The sequence below is a fragment of the Crocodylus porosus genome, unplaced genomic scaffold (genome assembly GCF_001723895.1).
Source record: "Crocodylus porosus isolate Cpor-Errol unplaced genomic scaffold, CroPor_comp1, whole genome shotgun sequence".
In the NCBI taxonomy this organism is placed as follows: domain Eukaryota; kingdom Metazoa; phylum Chordata; order Crocodylia; family Crocodylidae; genus Crocodylus; species Crocodylus porosus.
Genome location: NW_017728922.1, coordinates 4,255,086 through 4,274,049, shown reverse-complemented (window position 1 = coordinate 4,274,049; position 18,964 = coordinate 4,255,086). Strand labels below are relative to the sequence as shown.

Below are 18,964 nucleotides of genomic sequence, written 5' to 3'. Positions count from 1 at the left end.
AGAGGAGTGTAATAGCTCATGACATATTCCACGAAAAACAAACAACCGAAAGGGCTGCTCAGGAACCCTGCACTCCAAAGAAGTGATCTCCTTTCAGGAAGACTTGACCTCGTCCTGACCTGGATTATTTGCAATCTGATTCTCATTTTCCTTCAAAACAAAGGGAGGCCATTTTAACATTGGGGTAACAGTAGTCTTGGGATTATATTATGCATAAACGATGCCTTCCACTGAATTTCCCACGGGCTGAGCTGTACTTAAAATTCATGTCATTTTTGTGCCCTGCATTGCAAGGAAATGCAGGATTGTGCAATGGAGACATGGAAAAAATGTGGCATACACTGATTTTTTCCAGACTCCCCTCATTCTCCCCTGCACACACTTTAAATAAACTGTGGATTGCACAGCCCATATTTCAACAGCCTGCTGGGCTCATTAAAGAAAGCCAGGAAGCCTGCAGCCTCCAAAGCAAGTGCTGCAAGTGAGGAGCCTCACGACAAGAAAATGACTGTCAACTAAAAGCTATTTTGGTGACAAATTACCTTCCCCCTTGCCCAAAAGCCCAGAGTTGGCTCCATTTGTTGCTGCCCTAAGAAATTCCAGTGGGTGCCAGGCATCTGTTTTGTAAATCACCTAGGGCTTCCAAACTGCTTTTGCTTTTACAACTGTAATAAAACCAGAGACATTCACAGCAATCTGTGCAAAATAAAGGCCTGGAAAGAGGCTGAGCTGTTAACAACACCATCAGGAGCCTCCATAGGCTCTGATGACTAAATCTGAGTGTGGAGAGGTGTGGACGTGCACAGGAGAAAGGCCACTTTGGAAGCCACTGCGGGGCAATTCAGCACAGGGTGCACATGCCAGCAGGGCAGAGTGCTCTCCAACAGTGCTTACTTTGAGCTGACATTATTTATAGCCCCAGTAATCTGTGCAGGGATGATAAAGCTTTTCACTGCAAAGTCAGTGGCTCCGCTCTTGCTTCTGGACAGTTTCACTTTGCAAGTATCTACTGTGCCCCAACCCTGGACTCCAGGTAATCTTATCTTCCTTACTATATAACCAACACCATTTTAAAAAAGGGATTGTCCCAGAGATTTTTATCCCAAACACTTTCTGGAGAGTGCACTTGCCTTTGAAAATAAAAGAAAGCATTTGACTTCTCTTAAAGTTCTGTTGCAAAGCCTTTACTCTAAACCACTGCCTCTGGAAAAGCTTCCCCTAACGATCTGATTTTGCACAGCATCATCCACAGGAAAGCTCTTGCCAAACAATTAGCTCAAGCTTACCTGTATGCCACATAGATAAACAGGTCTCTAGTTCCTCCTCATAAACCAGGTTAATCACTCGGTGACAGCATATGTTTATATAGCACCTTTCCCGGAGAAGGACAGCAAAGCACATTACAAAGTAATTTACACATGGTGTATATATAGTACAGAGGATTTACTTTACCTGCTGCCTACAGGATGAAATGCAGTGGACTTTAACCAGCGCAAGGCACACAAAACAAGCATAAATCCTGCCCTTGGAGGGTTTGGTTTGTCCAGAGATCCAGCAGCTTCCTCAGTGTAAAGTCACAAAAGGTCATGTTCCCAGTTACCAATCCATCAGACAATCATCCTGCTGGCAAACACCCTTTTGTTTATGTGACACAGACACGAATATCAACACCTCTTGTGAGCAGCTCTCAGCTTTATTCAGAGTAGGGGGGAATAGATGGGCTCTTAGACGTTAGACTGGATTAATTATTGGTGGCTTCTGCTCACCCAGCGTGGGCCAAACACTCAACTATAGCTGCGGCAGAAACTGTGGGATGTGCTATGGGGAAAGAGGTGCTACATCACTTGTTCCCAGAGGCTGACAGCCTTAGACAAGGGCTCCTTGCAACTGTTAGCTTCAGTTCTCTCCCTAGAAGGATTTATAGGAGTTCTTCTAAGAGCAGCCTTCTGACTTCTCCTTTCCTCCCTCAGAGCCAGCTGGGGTCCTTACAGGAAAATACGCAGCAGGACAGGCTGTCACTTGAACTTTTCACTTTTGGGAAGCGGAAGCAAGTGTTGATAAACAGGAATTTGAAGGGTCCCTCCCTGTCAGCATGACAGGTGCAAGGCCAAAAAGGACTGTTTTTCCCTTGACTCTCACAGCAGATGTGCAGAAGGCCCAGTGAAGATCTAGGTTTCAATTCTTGTTCCTAGCTAGATGGGTTTCCCAGCAACGGAAACCCCCTCACATCACCGCACTGACTCCTGAGTCTCACTGCTGTGGGATCAGAATCATGCCCAACATATCTTCTAAATTACTGTTGAATCACTGAACGTGTCCTACGGAGAATTAGCTTGCACTGCACCTGCAGCAAGGAAAAAAATTCAGCCCTACTCCCAGGCCTGGTATTGTACTATCTGGTTAGACTCGTTAGAGATTGTGCATGTGTGTGGTCACGGTTGGATTTCTGCCTGCCCATGAAGCTGTGGATGCTATCTATGATAGATTGGATTAGAGCTGTTGAAACCACTCCTACCTTCTCTGCCTCATGCCCAGATGGTAAAATGATCTGCAGGCATCAAAGGCTTCATGTTCCAGGTGCTCAGTGCCCTCAACTGCAATTCAAGGGCATTCTGTACCCCGTAGAAAGAGCTCAGGGCTCGGGGGCAGGAATTCAATACTGCTGTGTTAAGAGCATACCTAGAAGATAAAAACAGAAAGTATGCCAGTGAAGCTTTGAGTATAAGCTACTGCTTAGGGCATCATATGGGGCTGGGTGCTCCAGATGTTGCTGCGGTGTGAAATCGTTCTGATTTTCATGTTCACAGGCTGCCTCTCATAGCAAAATGCTCACAGCTGAGGTCATTGGCCACCCAGCATATTGGCTAGGGACAGACATTACACACAAACTGGTTTAAGTGATCAGAAACTGGTTTAAACCTGTAACAGAAGAGACATTCAGTGCACATAAACCAGTTTGAAAATGGATGAAACCAGTTTGAGATAAACCTGGTTGAATGTGTTGTGATCACTATGTTTGTTAAGTGGCCATGTTCACCAATCAGAAAAGTTACGCAGAGTTCTGTAACAGTTGCTAGGCAGACCATAGTTGTTTTTCTGCCAGCAATGTAAGAGATAAGCGGTAGCTAGAACTTTCCACAAGGCGGAGGCCAGCGCCAGTCAGTCAGTGCCATGGGCCTATCGAAAGGTGCCTCATACAAACACACCACTGCGATGCGAAAATCGCGGTTCGTTTCTTTTGGAGGCTCGCGAATAATAATTCCTCAGGCACACACTATTAGCAACACAAAAGGTATATTTGCAAATAGGGTTGGAGTGGAGACAAAGGACCACTCCACCCCCGAGGAAAACTCTCAGCTGGCTTTTATCTCCTTCTCCTGGGCACGTGTGCAGAAACAGGAACTCTTACAACTTATTTCCGGTTCATACAAACATATATGTAAATACGTCACTTCATACGTCGCATGTTCATTATAATTAACTACTTAAGTATGTGGGGCGGATAGGCATATATGCATCAGCTAATTACGCACGCTCAGAAAAGCCCCTAGGTCACCAAAAGTTGAAATCCTTCTCTCTTTCAAGGACACAGTCAATTGAATTACAGCTTCTGTAATCTGCATGAGAAAGGCAGAGGGGTGTGTGATTTAGTGTAAGAAAGGCTGACAGATTGGCAAGGGAGTGATACTTTAGCACAAAGGGTCCTTGGTAGTGTTTCTGCTTATCAGGTACGAGATGCAAACTGTGCAGTTCTAACAACACTCTATTCATTATGCATTCCTAATAATATTTCTAACAACTGCACGACACCTAAGCTATAAAAGGAGCCTGCACCTGATCATCAGGGTCCTTTCTGCATCCAACGGACTCGGAACGATTCACGGCAGATTAATACGGACACGGCTCGGCCTTCGGTGTGGCCAACCAAAGGAGGACGCAGAGACCCGCCTGATCCCGGCGATCTGAACCCCCAGAACCACTCACCAGCCAGGTTCATCAGTCTCGTGCACCATTAGGGCGCGTGAGGCGTGGGGAGTTCTAGCCGCTGCGCGGCTACGTTGATATTCAGTAATAAAAGCTACCAAGCCTGTTCACTGTTCTCCTGCCTATTCGTGATCTGTGGTAAGCCCGGCCAGGGAAAGATCCTGTAACAGAATGTAGTATCAGACATAACAGATTTGGCTTAAACCAGTTTATGCAATGTCTGTCCCAGATCCCTGGTTGATTTAAGTTAAATCAGACACCCCCAGTATACCAGCATGCTCTCTGGGCTGGGCTCTCTCCTCTGCTCTCTAGCTGGAACAAGGGTGGGGCATGGCCAGACACTGGCCTGTCATGGCCCCTGAGGCAAATTCCTCCCTCCATCCCCTCTCTCCTCTGCTGGTAAACCTTGTGGACATCCTTGGTTTTCAGGCAGCCAGGCAGAGACAGAGTTAATTCCTCCCTCTGTCTAGCTTGCCTGCAGCCAGGGAGGGGATTAATTTCACAGTGGTCCTGGAGTGGGGGAGAGAGGCAAACTAGTCCCCTGTGTGCAGATCCAAGATCTGCACCTGTGAGTCCAGAGCTAAGACTTGGAGGACCAGACTGAGAGGTGGGAAGTGTTGGCAAAGACCTGACAATCGTTACACACATGTGCTGAAGATGGAGTTAAGGGAAGTTGCAGACAGCTTCTGGCTGGAAGTTGCAGACCCAAGAATGCAGAGAGCTACATTTACATTATTATTACATTACATTTACATTAAAGCAGAACCTGTAAAACCTAAACAAAACCTTTCTGAATGCCTGGCTGTAAGGAGACACTGTGCTCTCATGATTAATAAGACTAATGCAAGGCTTTCTCTTGTCTTCTGTGTTTTAAGTTGTGTATGCTGTGTTTTACTGGGCTGTATCTTAACGTAGGTGAAGATTTTTGATAGTTGCCTGTTGTATGCTTTGCAAATTGGTGTGTTCAATACATGCTTGCTTTAGAGAGACGAGTTTTTCCCCATCCCCACTCATAAGTCTGGCAGCAGCATACCCCTCTCTGTGGAAATGAAAAGAGGTTTTGCTAGATGAAGCAACAGACAAAGCAGGCATGACATCAAACTGCAGGGGCATGATGCAACTGTACAGAGGAGTCTGCCAAATGAAGGGTGTAGCAGGGCACTAAGGTATGCCTGCTCCTTTAAGGGCTGAAGCAGCCTGACCAGGGAGCCCTGCAGGCTAGGCAGAGTGACACAGCTGCAGGTTTTATGAGCAACAGGGTAATTGGCTGCTTCTCTTTTTTGGTGTGACTTTCTTTTTCCAGCTTCCAGCCATTAAACCAGTTGTACCTCTGTCTGTCAGGCTGAAGAGTCCTCTAGTACCATGCTTCTGTTCCCCATATAGGTACCTAGAGATTGGGATCAAACTAGCTCTTCGCCTTCTTTCTTAAAAGAACAAGGCCCACACATCTCTTTACTATAAGGCATGGTTTCCAAACCTTTAACTCTTCTTGTAGCCATTTTCTGAGCCTTTTCAAATTCCCCGCATTCTTCCTTCAGCATAGACCCCAGAACTGAGCACTTAATTTTAATATCAGCTGTACCGGCTCTAAATAGAAATGAAAAAATAACCTCCCTCCTCTTCTCCGCAGTCCTTTCTCTGGAGCCCTTTCAGTTAGTGTCACATTCTGACCTGTTCAGCAGATTCAGGTCAGTTGGTGGTTGACGCAGAGAAAAAGGCAGAGCTCTTCAATGAGTTCTTTGCTTCAGTATTCCTTAATACTGACCAAGACAATTCCCCCACCTTGAGCATAGACAGATATCCAAAAGTCACCAGACCGCGCAAAGGATAGTGCTAATTTAGTTAAAGAGCACTTGGAAGGGCTGGTTGGGTACAAGTCAGCCAGCCCGGATGACCTCCATCCACGGGTGCTGAAGGAATTGGCCAGTGTCATTGGTGAGCCGCTGGCACAGCTGTTTGAGCTCTCATGGTGCTCTGGCCAGGTCCCTGAGGACTGGAAAAGGGCCAACGTAGTGCCCATTTTTAAGAAGGGAGAAGGGATGAGCTGGGTAACTTTAGGCCAGTTGGTCTTACCTCTATCCTTGGAAAAATATTGGAAAAAATCCTCAAAGAGTGCATTTGTGAAGGCTCAGCAGGGGAAATGATGCTAAAAGGAAACCAGCATGGGTTCATCGCAGGTTGATCCTGCTGAACAAACCTTATAGCCTTTTATGACCAGGTCACACACTACCTTGACATGGGAGCTGAGGCCAATGTCATCTACCTGGATTTTAGGAAGGCCTTCGACACAGTCTTGCATCCTATTCTCATAAGGGAAGCTAATGGGCTGTGGAGTGGATGCCTACACAGTCAGGTGGGTAGCTAACTGGCTTAGGGACCGCACCCAGAGAGTGGTGGTGGACAGGTCATTCTCAGCCTGGAAGGAGGTGGGCAGTGGGGTCCCACAGGGTTTGGTCCTTGGAGCAGTGTTATTTAATATCTTCATCCGTGATTTGGACGAGGGTGTGGAGGGCACCCACTCCAGGTTCGCACAAGATACCAAGTTATGGGACAAAGTTAATACACTGGAGGGCAGGGAGCAGATACAGGCCAACCTGGACAGGTTAGATCAATGGGCAGAATGAAATAGGATGAAATTCAATTAAGATGAAAGTACGGTACTTCACCTAGGAAGGAGGAATCCCCAGCACACCTACAGGTTGGGGGATGACCTCCTCAGCAGCTCAGAGGCTGAGAAAAGTCTTGGAGTCATAGTTGACTCCAAGATGAACATGAGCCAGCAGTGTAACGATGCCATCAACAAAGCCAATCGCACCTTGTCGTGTATTAGCAGATGCATGGCCAACAGATTGAGGGAGGTGATGCTTCCCCTCTATGCGGCATTAGTCAGGCCACAGTATTGTGTCCAGTTTTGGGCGCTGCGCTTCAAGAGGTACACAGAGAATCTGGAGAGCATTCAGAGGAGGGCCACTTGCATGATTAGTGGTCTCTGTGAAAGACTCTATGAGGAGAGGCTGAGAGATCTGGATCTCTTCACCCTTTATAAAAGATGTCTGAGGGGTGACCTTGTAGCCACCTATAAGTTTATCAGGGGAGGACAGCAGGGAATTGGGGATGCGCTGTTTACCACAGTGCCCCAGGGAGTAACTAGGAATAGCGGGTACAAACTAGTGGAGAACAGATATTGGTTAGACATTAGGAAGAAATTTTTTAAAGTAAGGGTAGCCAGAGTCTGGAATGGGCTTCCAAGGGAGGTGGTACTATCATCTAACTTGGAGGTCTTCAAGCGGAGGCTTGACAGTTACCTGGCTGGGGTCATCTGACCTTGGCTCTCTTTCCTGCCAGGGACAGGGGATCGGACACAATGATCCATTGCATCTCTTCTGACTCTATAATCTATGAATCTATGAATATATACATTACAACCCTGTGGCGAACCTTACAACCCAGGGAGAGGGCAGGTGCCTGATGAGGATGACCATTTTAATACCCAACTCCCTGTGCTGAAAGGGGAGCAGTTTGTGAACAGCCAGCAAGGAAGAAACATCTCCCTGCTGAGCTCTGCTGCTCCAGGAAGATCTTGGAGGTGAAGGCAGGAGCTTATGGGGATGGTTTGGAGGCTCCTGGTCCTGGGCATGATCTAAAACTGCACCTTGCCGGGCATAGGTGGCCTGGTGGGGCTCCTGGTGGCATGGGAGCTCCCAAGAAATGCCAGGCCAGTTACTTCCCCAGTGAAAGGCAGGTTGGGGCACCTTAATAACCCCAGCTCCCACAACCAGGTGGGTAACCACATAGTAGGACCCAAGAAGATGAACCTGTGTTAGAGAGAGTGGGCTAGTTGCCCAGAAGCCTGACTTGAGGCACTCTTGACTGGTCAATGCTGGGGCCAGGACCAGAAGGGTCAAAAGGTCCAGGGGCCCACTGCAAGGGATGCCCAGAGCCAAGGGCCTGGGGTTCCAACTGGCCTTAGAGGTGAGGCCAGGGCCTGTGTGTCCAAAGGTCCCAGGGAGGGCCACACCTGAGAGGGGGAAGAGTTCAGGGAGCTAGGCAGCCCAGAATGAGAGTGTACTAGCCCACCTGATTAGGGGGATCTAGTTGAGGTCCAGATTAGAGGGTTATGGGGCCCAGTGTGGGGCTGAAGATGTTAAGAACTTAGATGCCATCTGAGAGGCATGGTCTGCGGTGTAGGGGAGGCTTACAGCCACAGATAATGGCCTCTGGCATTGGGGCAGGAAAGGGGCAGCCTCCCACGTGGGTAATATCTTAATAATTTTCCAGCAAGGCATGGCAGACAAAAGAGGCAGGTGGTTAGCCCAGAAACAGGTGGGCGGGCCGACTTCTAACCGGCCCCAGGAAGGCCCCCTGTTACAAACTCTCATATTTTTTTGGCAATACATTTGTCTGTATTACAGCAGAGATTGTTTGCTTGCAACTTGTTTATGAAATAATTAAGACAACACTGTACTAATGCCTTATCCTTTTCATTACTCACCACTCCTTCAGTCTTTGCATCATCTACAAACTGTCTTAGTAATAAATTCGATAAAAATATTAAACAGTATGGGGCCAAGAGCTGGTCCTTGGAGGACTGTCCTAGAAACAGAACCACTTACTGATGATACCTCATCCGTAATTACATGTTGAGACTATCAATTAGCCGGATTTTAATCCCTTCAATGAGCCCCATGCTATTTTTATATTATTCTGGCTAGAATACACCCTAATTACTCTAGGCCTGTGGGCTGCTACACTTGGAAAGACCTGTCAGTAAAAGGAGAGCACTGTGTGCCTCCTGAATAAATGACTGCCCAGTAGAATAATTGAGAAACAAAAATTATTTATTTCCATTTAAATAGGAACTAAAAAGCCATCTATTCCACCCTCTAGGCACCCGAACACATCATTAAAAATACAGCTAAATCACAGCAGCATTAAGGCATTGATTGAAATGCAGCCAGCCACCCACACAAATTCCTTTGTAGCCCTTCATTGCTATGGGAAGCAAATACTCAGCCCCCTTGCTTTTGCAGCATGCCCAGAAGGTCACTAACTACACTTGCACCCTACTGGATCAGGCTGAGAAGACGTTCCAGAGTCCTCACAACACCATGCCAGCTGCACCCTCCTTTTCTTAGCAAGGAGCTGTGTAAAAGTAATAAGGAACAACATGTGGAACAAGGGAAATTCCCCACTGCATTTTCAGGGCAAAGGAGAAAATAAACAACTTGTTACATTTTATCAGGAAAAGCCCAAGGTATGCCTTTCACTGGAATACAAGCTGAACCCGGAAGGAAGGCTTCACACTGCAGCAGCGTATGTCGAAGAGGTGTGGTTAGACATGGGGGAGTCCACACACCCTGATGCTTATTGTTCACTGAACACTGGCAGTCCCAGCCTCTGGGCCTTGTCTGTGCGAGGATATTAGTACACAGTGGAGTAAGCTGCTGATCCTGCCTACTTGAAGTCACACCCTCACACTGACTTCTGTGTGTCAGACAAGCCCTGAAGGAGTGCTTTGAATTAGATCTATTTTAATTTTGATAGCAGCTGGCTCCCAGCTCTGCGATCATGGTCTCCTTGTTAACTTGTACACATGAAGGGAACGTTGCTAACCTGTCAGAAGAATCCCTTGGTCCCCCACAAGGGCAAATATTGCAATGGAACCGAAAGAAGAGGGAGTAGAAATTAGCTGGATGTGGCATTTTTACTTGCTATTATATAAAATTAATTTTAAAAGGAAAAGGAATTTGATAGCTTTGTCCTATGTGTTCAAGTGTCAGCTGTTACTGTAATGCTAGCAGATCACCTGCCTGGCAAAGGATATGCTATTGTATCGATGTTAAGGACAGTCAATAATGACTCCCTTCTTAAGCCCCATCTTAGCAGCTGCCTCAGCTCCAAATGGCAACAGAATTGTAACAGCTATGGACAGAAATCTGAGCACAGATTATCATGATCACTTACATTCATTATTAACCACAATGCTTCCTGTTTTTTTCTTCACTAAAATTAATATCTTAGAGATCTGTTCTACCCAGAGGTAACACCTATAAGTGATTTTAAAACTCAAGAAGTGTAATGAAAAGACATGTGTTTTCTATTATTTCTTCTAGTCAAGGATGCCCTATTTTAGTAAAGCCTTATTTTTCTCAGCCTATACTCCTGTACTTCAGTTCTTCAATTATGTCACCCAGTTAAGACTTCTGAAATCCATTCATGTACATCACGACTTTTTCCAATTTCTGTTGGTTACATGACACATAAAATGACGTGCAAGGAGTAAGAAAAAAGGAGAAAGGCACATTAATAAGAAGCAGAGTCATCTTGGGAGTTAAGCAGAAATGCACATTGGCAAAAAGTAAAGTCATCTCTACCCCTGGCAGGCACATTTTATCCATGACATCAATAACTGCATTACTGAGCTGGTCCAATGCCCATTGTAGTCAGCCATCTTTGAATCACATCCTACAAACCCAAGTAACTAATTTAGTCACGTCAGGTGCAAATGTTGATCATTTTTAATTTAAATGTAGATTCACCCCTCTGGATTCTGCGGACCAAGTGTGGCTGTATTTCACAAGGACAGCAAACTGATAATACAGCTATTTACAGTAGTACAAAAAATACTTTACTTCAGACCCTGAAATGTCAATGGAGGCAGAAGCTGGCAGGATGTCCTGTTTTTGTTTTCAATGAACTTTTTCAATCTTGCAAAATTGTGGCCAGAAAGAAAACCTCGTCTTTGAATCTTTTTACATGTGAATGTTTGGCAAAAGCTGAGTGGGCTTGGGCATGATCTGCACCCGAGAACACAACCCTCCCTTCACCCCCCGCCACGGAAGACTGACCACTGGTGGTTTTGGGATGAGGCTATAAAAAACTGTCATCAGCTTGCACATAACAAATGTAGCAATGCCATGAACACTTAGTTTTATTACCCGTCTTGCCCAACGCTGGTCATGGGAGAATAGTTGCTTCTGCCTCTTCCAAGTAATGACGCCAATGAAGATGAAGACTGAAGTTGGGTATTGTGTGATTAGATTCCCAGGAAATTTAATAAAATACTTGGGGATGGGAAAAACACTTGTATACACTGGAATGCAGTGATCCACACCCTGAGTCTCAAGGCTCGGAAGAGAGAGATTTTGTAATAACTAAAAAGTAAAATAATTCATAGAAATGTAGGCAACTTGCGTATCCCTGAAATCCCTAATCTCAGGATTGAATTTCCCATGCTAAAAAAACCCCAATTGTACTTCAGAACAAGAGCTTGAAAAATGTGATTCCTAAAGCCTCATCCATCCTAACTGCCTCTGACTCCAACCACCCTCAGACTTCCACAGAAAAGGAAGGGGGCTCTGCAAATTTTCCAATCCTTTTCTCTTGCCCAGAATCTGAAGCATACGTTTAGAACAGCATACATCAAGCATGCTGGAGCGCTCAGTTAGCGGGCTACATATGATACAATTCAATAAGCATTTTGCAACAGGCTGATTTTGTTTCTCATGAACACATGCCTAAAAAAATTTTAAGCTAGGCCAGCTAGTTTGAAGGAGAGGAAGAGGGGGAGTGTGTGTGTGTGTGTGAGTGCATGTGCGTGTGTGTAAATAAAAAAATACCCAAACCATATTAGGGAAAGAGGTGGAAAAAACGGAATGGAGATGAAAGCGTTTGGAGATTGCTTTGTACCACTCCGAGAGGGAATTTATTTATAGATATTAATATAAATAATGTTAACAAACTGTGATTGACTACTGAAAGCAGTGGAATGAATTAAGGGCTCAGCTTCTTCTGAAATAGATGCCTGACTGAATTTGAAGTCTAACCTTAAGCATTTATTTTTAGTATCTTGGTCATAGATAGCATCATTACTAATTACCATGCAACAGATCAGATAGGAGATGTGGATAATCTGGTATTTGTACAAAGCCCCAAAATGGTACAATTGAGTTTTTAAAATACGGCTCTTTGAAACGTCTTTGGATGTTGCTGTCCACATTTGTTATCTTAACCATTTCTGGAACTCACAGCCTGGGTCCTGGCCAACTTTGAAAAAACAAACAAGCTGTGGGGAAAATATTTATATCGATCACGTGGTCAAGAACCTTTGGCTGGTGAAGCTTTCTAAAAAGTTGAAGGAGCTACCTTTTATCTTCTGATTCTCTTCAGGTTTGTGAATAGAAGGAAAAAGAGATTTGGAAAAGTCAAACGATACAGCAGTTCAAGCTATCAACCTTGGCATAATAATAATTCGATTTTGCAAATACAAAACATGGGAAGGGATTTATCTCTGGCATCTTTATGATCATGTGAACTCATTCCTCAAAGAAAAACAGTATCTTAAGTAGAGGCACATGGGGGAACTGTTTTCCCCCCTCTTTTTTCAAAAATTACAACAACAGAAGCAGCAACTGCAACATGTTAAATGCTTCTTGGCATTGCTACAAAAATCTAGCATCTAAAAGTCAGCTTTGATGCCAGGAGGATTGATATAATTAAAAGAATGTGTGGGAAATGTTAACTCTTTCCCCACCTCAGAATGACATCTTGGACAGTTAGAAGTCACAGGCTTTGGGATACTGGGAAAAGAGTGAATAATGATCTCTAGTAAAGAGAAATGACTTTGCCCAATGTGTTCCTAGTATTGAGCTCAAAGAGTAATAATCAATGGCTCAATGTTTAGCTGGCAGTCAGCATCAAATGGAGTGCCCCAGGGGTCGGTCTTGGGTCCAGTTCTGTTCAATATCTTTATCAATGACCTGAAAGATGGGATGGGGAGTGTGCCCTCAGCAAGCTCATGGATGACACCAAGCGGAAGGGAATAGCGGATAGGCTGGAAGACAGGGCTAGTTAGGATTCATAGAGACTTTGACAAATATAAGGATTGGACCAAAAGAAATCTCATGAGGTTCAACAACGACAAGTGCAAAGTCCTGCACTTAGGAAGAAACAATCCCGAGCACCAGAACAGGCTGGGGGCTGACTGGCTGGGCAGCAGATCTGCAGAAAAGACCTGGGGGTTAGTGGAAAATAAGCTGAAGATGAGCCAATGGTGTGCCCTTGTTGGAAAGAAGGCTAACAGCATCCTGGGCAGCATTAGTAGAAGCATTGCCAGCAGATCGAGGGACGTGATTATTCCCTCTATTCAGTACTGATGAGGCCACACTGGAGTAGTGTCATGTTTGGGGCGCCCCCATACAGAAAGGATGTAGACAGATTGGAGAAAGTCCAGCGGATGGCAACAAAAACGGTTAGGGACTGCAGCACAGGCCTTATGAGGAGAGGTTGAGGGAACTGGGCTTATTTACTCTGCAGAAGAGAAGACGGAGATGGGATTTAATAGCAGCCTTCAACTACCTGATGCATGTCCCAAAGAAGATGGGCCGGGGAGCAAATGTGGCCTGCTAGGTCATTCTATCTGGCCCTCGGAGCCCGTAAAAAATTTAGAAAATTAATATTTATCTGCCCTGGGCTGCCTGTCATGTGGTCCTCGATGGCTCGCCAAAACTCAGTAAGTGGCTTTCCGCCCAAAATAATTGCCCGCCCCTGTATTAGGCAGAGCTTTCTCACTAGGAGGGTAGTAAAGCACTGGAGTAGGTTACCCAGAGAGATTGTGGAATCTCCTCCATCCTTGGAGGTTTTTAAGACTCAGCTAGACAAAGCCTTGGCTGAGATGATCTAGTTGAGGATAATCATGCTTTGAGACTCGATGACATCCTGATGTGCCTTCTAACCCTAATTTTCTTTGATCCTATGACTCTGTGATTTTAATATCACCGCTGTCACTGAAGATATTTGAGCAGGGTTCCCACCTCGTTTGAGCTTGGCATAACCATGCAAACTCTGCAGTCCACAATGAGGCCACCTGAAGATCTGGCCTCATTGTTTTCCATAAGGACCATCCTCTTCCAGAACTGCTGCTTTTTCTATTGGAGTGAAGCCATTCATAATTGTGGACTTATGACAAGAAGTGGTTAATAAATATAAAAAAACCCTTGCATAAAACTATATACAGTACCTTCAAGCTGCCCACAGAGATTAATTGAGCCTCATGGTGTTGTCCCATTTTACAAATAGGGACACAGATTAAGGGACTTGTCAAAGGCGACCCAGCAAGTCACTGGCACAGGCAGTTTTTCTGGAAGTTCCTGACTCCCAATCCAACACCATTTCATGAGGACTATAATATCTTTCCTACTCCTGTAATAATGACTTATTTGATAACTTCAAATAATTTGATAACTTGATAACTTCAGTGCAAGTGTCAATGAGAGGGCATTGGCTTTGAGGAGTGAAACCTGTCATGGAGCAAAATGAACACATTAAGGAAAATGACAAAGAGCTATGTTTATACATGACTCTGCGTATGGCTTGCGGTACAAATTGATTTGGCTTTGGTTTGCTTCTAAAGTGAGATCAGAATATGTAGAAATCTGAGCTAAGAACCCCAAATCCTATTTGCATCTTTGTGTCCTACATGGTCTCCTTTAAAGACCAGATCCTAAGCCAGGGGTGGGCAAAATGTGGCCTGCAGGCCAGATGCAGCCCACCAGGCCATTCTATCTGGCCCGCTGGGCCCCTAAAAAATTTAGAAAATTAATATTTATCTGCCCCTGGCTGCCTGTCATGTGGCCCTTGATAACTTGCCAAAACTCAGTAAGAGGCCCTCCGCCTGAAATAATTGCCTGCCCCTGTCCTAAGCCTTCACACAGACAACACACAATGCTTTGTCAGCACAAAGAGATCGAAAAGCAACCACAATCAGAATAATCACTGCCTACTAATAGCATATTATTCTCAGAATCGGGTATTTATTTGGGAGTGTACGGGACAGTAGAAAGGCACAACTGAACTGTGTTCTGGTGTGGTGATCCCTCAGCAGGGTAAGAATTGCTCTGGGGTTGTTAACATCTGCACGCATTAGAGCAGTCCTAAGGCTGCTCTAACATGAGTCAGCAACCCCAAGGATTGTTTGATAAGTTTTGTTTTATTACTGCCTTTCTAAATAATTAGGAGGAATAGGTCAGTATAATTTCTAAGTGTTAGATAGATACAAATGTGTTTCGGTAACTGTTTTATCAATAGTCTGAATTACAGCAGCTTCAAGAAGCAATACTCCTGATACAGAGGCTACTGACGTGATTTGAAAGGCTCCTGTTTGGACAAGACCATCAACTAAAATGTTCTGAAATAATTTACAGGTCACATACAAGCGGAAAGACAGAGATTACATCTTTTTAAAAAATCAAAATAACAGTGACTCACACACTTGCACACTCATTGTGGGGATGAGAAAGAAAACAGTTACTCAAGCTGTTAAAGATTCAGACCTAGAAAAATACATTATGTAAGTTTCATCAGCGTCAGTAATGGCCGTGAAGACCAAAATGCTCCTCTGAGTGCATCACAAGTAGAATGATTCATGTATCTGTATTACATGATAGAAATGCGGGAGTCTAAGCAGCACAAGAGCCTGGTGCTAACCATGTAGTCATGGCACATGCAATCAGGAAAGCTGCAAAGTTTAAAATAATGAACACAAGTGGTTGGGAAAAAGAAATCGCTATGGTATGAGAACAACGCAAGAGGCTGAGAGTTTAAATTTTGTAGATCTCTACCAGGTTTCTAGAAAAGATTGGGAAGAACCCCAGTTAAACAAACTAACAGATCATTAGAGACCTGTGGACAAACAACATGTACTGGCATTAAGACACTAATAGTAATGTAATACCTATATCTAAAGTGTGCTATTAGGCTATGCCCTAGTGAAACTAATTTGAGAACCCTGTGACAATTATAGAGTTTGTACTTGGAAAGTTTGCCAGCCATTATAAAACATCCTAACTATGTGGAAACCATTAAACTGTGTCCAACTGAAGAATAACTGTGGTCAATAGTGGCTACTGCCATGCAGTGATGGAAGATTAATATTCTGTAGAGATGGATAACTTAAGGGAGCCTTTCAAAACAGGAGGTAAGGACTAGATGTTGAACATAGTTCAGTCAACAACATACCTGTGTCTGCAATAGACAACTGGAAAAACAGTTCTCCCCAGTGAAAATTCTACCACTAGTTATACCCAGGAGAGCTCATCAAAATACAGTCATTAGCAATGAGGATGACTAAACTCATTACAAAAGGCATATCCCATGATTATGAGTAGCAGGGAAGGCAGCGATTTATGCGGTATTTTACCAAGAAAACTCCGGCATCTCAATATATCTGAAACTTATGCAATGCAAGGCACAGCACTCTGCATAGCTACGTATACTGGTCAGAGCAATTCTGATCCAAATAGCACACACATCTATCATTTTAAAATCATAAGCCTGACCGTGCATGTTGACCCAGCTCTTTACAAGAAGTAATTCCAACATGCTAAGTGTTTATCTAAAACACACCAAAAGTTTAAAGAAGTTTCCAGTTATAACCTGTATGCAGGAACTGTCATCTGTAAAGAAACAGACAAATCATCATCTTTTAAAGTGAACGTGGAAGAGATTTCCATGCTTTCATTATCATGCAGAGAGACCCTAGAGATTAATGGAAAGAGTACTGATTTACAAGCTTGAGTGACATCCTCTTGCCAGATTTGCTGCACGAAGAAATGCAGTGAGCTGCTTCCAAAAAGATTTGGTCAGGGATGACACACTTCCTCTAAAAATTGTCCAAATGAAATTTAATTTTGAGGGCTTTGATTTTTGCTCGTTCCAGACAACTAATACACAAATACATAGGAAGGGAACCATCTTCTGAGCCTGCCACAATCAGTTCACATACCACAGCGGGTTATTTTTGTAAGCAATTAGGATAACCTCCTGGCATACTCTGCTGCTTTTCTCCACAGCTGACAGCAACAAAGATGACTTCATCCTTATCTCCTTTTAGACGTGTGGTTTGAGATGATGTTATGCAGAATCAGAAGGCTTTGCATGCTGGGAAATAGAACGAGCTTTTGGAACTCCCCAGTTACACAGTGCAAATAAAGTAAAAACCTTTTTGGATGAATAAAAATCTTTTGTCCTTTGCTAGTACTTCCCATCTGAGGATCCTAAAGCGCTTTCCAATCACTAATTAGCCTCACAGGCCCCCTGTGAAGAAGTCATGACATCATTATCCTCAAGTCACAGCTAAAATTGTGCGAAAGCATTCATTGGCATAATAGCTAAACATTTTGAAGTGGCTTACCAAGGATCCCTGGGAAGGCAACATAGATTTCCAGGATCTACCTTATTTGTGCATGTGTGTGTCTGCATACATGCACTCACCTCCACACACACACACTGAAGTAGCTGAGATTCAGGAATGACCTTATGCCAGAGATTATTTGGAGCACATGAAAAGGATCAGAAGGCTAAGCCTGTAATATGGTAAAGCCCCATGCATTATCAGATCAAGGTTCTATATCCGTGACTTGCTGGGAATGCATTGCCTGTGGTCTAGGAAGCATGGTTTTCTTAATGGAGCAAATTACAGTTGTCCTGATGGCAAAGACAGTGGCCTCTGGAGATGGCAGGGATACATAGTTAGACATGCTAACTATTAAATATGCATGTGGAAAATGGCTGCTTTATTTAATGTTTTGCTATGACTTCCATGGTCATAACTACTTGTACCTATTAAATACTCCAGAGTTCCTTTCCTAAAAGTTAGCATGTGAGCTGTAGGCCACTTGGACTGATTGCTTCCTCCCTCCTTCCAATACCCACTTTTTCATTTCATTTGCTCCTTTAATACAGTGATGGCTGTGGGATGGGAGCTGAGGAAGGGGAACACAGGGTTCTCCTTCATAATCTCTTCTAAACCCTATAATTTTGCCCTGTGCTGATAACCAGATACAAGAAATTATATAGGAGAAGGACACAAAATTGGCTTGGGTCATGACAGACCAACACTTCTCTCAGGCTAGTGGCTTTATTTCTACACAGCTTTCATTTAATAGAGTAAATCCCTAGCTGGTGAGAGTTGTAAAGTATATCTTGAAAGTACGAACTGAATACAGATGATGCAGCAATAAAGTAAGCCTGAAATAGAAGCTCTGAGAGGCATGAGCTTCCCCACTCAAGAGCTGATGAACAATCAACATTATTGCTAAGATTGACTCACTGTCAGTTGCTCATCAAATTATTGCTCATCAAAGTATTTAAGAAGAGTGATCCCTCATTTTAGGGTTAGTTAATGGGTGGATCTTACCACTTACTTCTTCACCTTCCCCTGTAAAAAAGTGGAGATAGAGCCAAGAAGCTTCTCAGAGCATCTGCACTAAGAGGAGTCCAAGATTGAGAAGTCCTTTGGTGTGCCTAAGTCCTGATGAGAGGGAGTCAAGTTCAAGAAACCCATTAGGGACCCAAGTATACACAGCTGCATTTTGAATATCAGCACCACTTGTTGAGAATAAGACCTTATTTTGGGATATCACGTAGGTGGAGCTGACAGAGGTGTACTTTCATAGGTTCATAGACGTAGGGTTGGAAGGGACCTTGTAGATCATTAGGTCCGACCCCCTGCCCTGGGCAGGAGAGAAAACTGGGCTCAAATGACCCCAGCCAGGTAGATGTCAAGCCTCCTCTTAAAGACCCCAGGGTAGGAGCCAGCACCACTTGCCCTGGAAGTCGGTTCAAGCTCCTAGCTGCCCTGACCATGAGGTAGCGCCTTCAGATGTCTAGTCTAAACTACTCAATAACAACTTGTGGCTGTTATTGCTTGTTACCCCAGGGGGCGCTCGGGGGAACAAGGTGTCTCCCAAACCCTGCTGGTCCCCCCTAGTGAGTTTATAGATGGCCACCAGGTCCCCCCTCAGCCTTCCCTTGCGAAGGCTGAACAGGTTCAGGTCCTGTAGCCTCTCCTTGTAGGGCCTGCCCTGCTGTCCCCGGATCATGCGAGTGGCCTCCTCTGGACCTTCTCCATGCTGTCCACATCCCTCCTGAAGTGCGGCGCCCAGAACTGGACGCAGTACTCCAGCTGCGGCCTGACCAGTGT

General features: G+C 44.5%; 2 long non-coding RNA genes across 2 annotated transcripts in view; both read right to left on the bottom strand.

Moving 5' to 3' along the window:
• Window positions 1-10,801, bottom strand: part of LOC109313162 — a 45,267-nt gene extending 34,466 nt beyond the window's left edge. The window contains exon 1 of the long non-coding RNA XR_002101973.1: window positions 10,617-10,801. This is a non-coding gene — a long non-coding RNA (uncharacterized LOC109313162). The remainder of the gene's footprint in view (window positions 1-10,616) is intronic.
• Window positions 10,802-12,135: 1,334 nt separating this feature from the next.
• The window catches only part of LOC109313163, a 16,625-nt gene continuing 9,796 nt past the window's right edge, over window positions 12,136-18,964 (bottom strand). The window contains exons 2-3 of the long non-coding RNA XR_002101974.1: window positions 17,266-17,268; window positions 12,136-12,147 (exon numbers count right to left, since the gene is read on the bottom strand). This is a non-coding gene — a long non-coding RNA (uncharacterized LOC109313163). The remainder of the gene's footprint in view (window positions 12,148-17,265; window positions 17,269-18,964) is intronic.